This window comes from Pteropus vampyrus, unplaced genomic scaffold, assembly GCF_000151845.1.
Source record: "Pteropus vampyrus isolate Shadow unplaced genomic scaffold, Pvam_2.0 Scaffold217, whole genome shotgun sequence".
Taxonomy (NCBI): Eukaryota; Metazoa; Chordata; class Mammalia; order Chiroptera; family Pteropodidae; genus Pteropus; species Pteropus vampyrus.
Window position 1 is genome coordinate 2,251,515 of NW_011888998.1, and position 3,617 is coordinate 2,255,131.

Consider the following 3,617-nt stretch of genomic DNA (forward strand, 5'->3'; position numbering starts at 1 on the left):
CCGAAGGGCTGGCTACCAGGAAAGCCAGGCTGGGACTCTCCGGCAATCTGAAGCTTCAGTCCACAGGTGGAATGTCTTCTCAGTTTTGCTCTTAAAAGCTTTCAACTGATTGATTCAGGCCCACCTAAATTATCTAGTATAATTTCCTTTACTTAAAGTGAACCGATTTTGAACTTTAGCCATGTCTACCAAATACCTTTGAAGCAGTATCTGATTTAGTGTTTGATTGAATTACTGCAGGTTATAGCCCAGCCAAGGTGACACATAACATATCACTTTCCTTCAAAATCACTTTTCTTCAAACAGTAGCTTATAGAGTCCTTGGTGCTCTAGAAGATACGAAATATACAAGGCAATTGCCTCCTAGATTTTATTAACACATTGCCAAACTAATAGTACTTTCCTGGTCCATTTATTTAAATAAAATATATTTGAGATAAATATCTTTTTTCTCTGATTCTTTTAGTTTTGTTTTAATGGCAAAATATAAAGGTGCTCGATTTGCAAATAGCCCACCTTTTTTTTCAGGTTGGAATGCTTAGAATTATTTCATTTTTAGCAATAATTTTATTTATTTTTCCAAAGCTATGGTCTTGGGCTCTGATCTTAGCTAATTTTGATTTCCTCTCTGAGCTCTCTTTGTGTCTAATCTCAGTTCTTTTTCAGGTGAAAAAATATCCTATTATACCTTTATTGATCACATCTGTGCCTATTTTTTGTATTCTTTGAGACTTCTATTATTCAAAGTTTGATTCTACCTTTTTCTTTCATGTTCTTTTAAAATCTACTTATACTTTTTATTTTCTAATACATTTCTCTAAATTATTCTTTATTGCACTTTTTCCCACTGGGTTCATTTTGCTTTTGCACAATTATCTTACTTGGTAATGTGATAATCCTGACCAGGTGTTGCTTAGTAAACATATACAACAGTTCTCTAGACATATGTTCTCTCGCATCTTCAGGAATTAATTTTCAGCTCCTCTCTAACATATTTTTATGACTGTTATGATTCATCCATTTCAGTGGTTGGGTTAACTGTGAATGAATATGGTACTGTTATTTTTCTAGACCGTGTATTACTTTTATGTGTATATCTACTGCCTTGAGTTTAATTTTTTGCTTGTTTTAATATTGTTTTTAGTACAGTAACAAATACAGAATTAAGTAGTCCACAACATGTAACCAATCCACTGAGCAACTCCTATTCTATGCCTTACAGTTAACAGCTTAAGGTATTTTACTACAGATTTTCATGAGTCCTGATTCAAACCTCTAATCTTTTCACAATGAATTAGATTGGCATCTAAAATAAAGTACATAACTACTCATTTCTTCTGTGGTGTCTTAGAGCCACATGTCCATTTTAGTTATATGAGATGATGACAGTCTCTAAAAACCGTTAAATATCAGTGTTCCTTTCCAAAATGGGAAAACAAGTTCCAATTTTTTTAAACGAAAAAATATGTAGTCTTGGAAGGACTTCACATGAATGGCCATGTGTGTGACCTGTACAAAATTAAGCTGTTTTAAATTATAGACTACAAGCAACTGAATCTAAATGTCTATTCTTTGTACTACTTTTCAGCTAATATTGCAGAACTAATGACAGTTTTTGTTGCTATTACAAATTCTGTCTAATGTAGCAAGATACCTTAAGTTTCAACAAAATCTTAGGAAATAAGACTGAATAATATCTATTATAGAAATACCTACTCTTTACCAACTCCCACCCTTTTCCACCCCTTCAAAATCATAAGCAGCTCTCTCTGTGACAGATAAATAATATAAGAATTGTGAAAACCCAGTTTATGTAGCGTATCTCTTTGTCTACTATCTCTTGCTAGTCTGTTACGTTCTGCTCTGTTGGTCATATACTGAGTGGCAATACTTCCTATCAAGGAGTTGGCAGAAGTAGTCTATAAGAAGTGAGCAGATAGGAGGACTTTAGAAATGGTTAGTGCTGGAACCCAATTATCCTTCAGTATGTCCAAGCAAATAATTCCTTGACTGTTAATATTACAGGGATAGATTCTTGTCCAAAATGTAACCTTTGGAGGCTTGAAGGGATATTCTGGTGTAAAAGAGATATCAGAGAGAGTCATATCACCCTTGCAAACAGATCCTGGTGGCCCTAGAATGGTTGATCTCCATTCACAGATGTTATCACCTTTGGGACCAGCACCGGAGCTAGGTGAAGGGTCTAAAGTGATACCTGCCAGTTCCTTCCAAATCGTCTTGGCGTTGATGGAGAGGAGTTTGGAGTTTTTGTTCATGCTGACTTTATGCTCCTTTTTCTTGAGGGTGTTTATTTCTTGGTTTGCTGATTGGAAGACGAAGATGAGGAGGAGCTGGTGTTTGCCTTCAAACTGTCATCTGACATGACCAAACTTCCACCCCACTCTGCAAACAGCTCTCCTCTTTGTGTCTGGCTCCTCTGTGGCTGCTGCTGTGGCTGCGGATGAGCCTGGCCACTTGGTTTCTCTCTGGGAGAGCTTGAGTTTAATTTCTGGAGTTTTACTGTTGATAATAAAATTTTTCTTTGTTTCAATGGCTTTCTTGTTTTTTAGAAATTTGGAGAGTATGGGAAATCTGGAGTCTGGGGCACAGTCATGCTTTGCCATCTTTTAGGAAGTCACAAGGTGTGTATTTTTAATTGATTTTTGTTTTGCTTCGTTTTGTTTTTTTTTTTTAATAGTATGGCAGAGTGTTTAGAATAGCAGGCCAAGAATCAAGAGAATTCTATTTCGGTCTCAGCTACTTCCCTAAATATCCTATGTAACTTCGGCTAGTTCCTTATCTTAATGGGCTTTAATTTTCTAACCTACAGAATGTGAAGAAAACAAACAAACAAACAAATAAACATATCCTTACCTTTTAGGAATGTCAAGAAAAATGTAAAAGTTTATGAGAAAGCTGAGAAAATTCATGCCTTTCAGCAAAAAGCGGGCTAAGGATAGGTTGTTGAATGTGGGAAAGGAGAAGCAGGAATTTGGAAACAAGTGAAGGAAATCTCTAATTTCATTCTGCATTTGTTTTTCATGTTTCTACATGGAAGGGACTCTGAGTTGTTTTATATAAGCTGTTTCAGGTGACCTTTACAACCACTTTGTGAGCTGTTTACTTTTTTCCTATTTTGCAATAAAGAAAACAATTCAGTACTAACTCAAAACAATTCAGTACTAACTCAAATAATCCTAGCTCTGTACCTTTTGAATTTTGTGACTTGAGTAAAGTTACTTAACTCCGATGAAAAACTAAATTAGGATCAGAACTTAAATCTTTGAAAAATAAGACACTTTTCTATCTACCACTCTACCATGTTGCTCCACTGTGAAGAAGGAACAGCAGCAAAATTGTGGCATTAAGTAGGAAATGGGGTGCATTGCAATTGCTGTATCTCTCTCCTTCATTGTCTTCCTTCCTCCCTTCCTTCTTTCCTTCCTCTTAAATTACAAACAATTTCAGACAACAGGCAAGTATAGTGACTAATTTATCCAATGTATCCACAAAACAGCTCATCAAATTTTAACATTTGGCCATGTTTGCTTCAAATTTTCTTTTTCTTAGAAATTAAACATTACTGTACATATATAGTTGAACTCACTTTGTACCCT

The 3,617-nt window shown here is 35.3% G+C and overlaps 1 pseudogene; it reads right to left on the reverse strand.

Moving 5' to 3' along the window:
* Positions 1 to 1,844: 1,844 nt before the first annotated feature.
* LOC105300743 lies at positions 1,845 to 2,366 on the reverse strand (annotated as a pseudogene).
* Between the last annotated feature and the right edge of the window lie 1,251 nt (positions 2,367 to 3,617).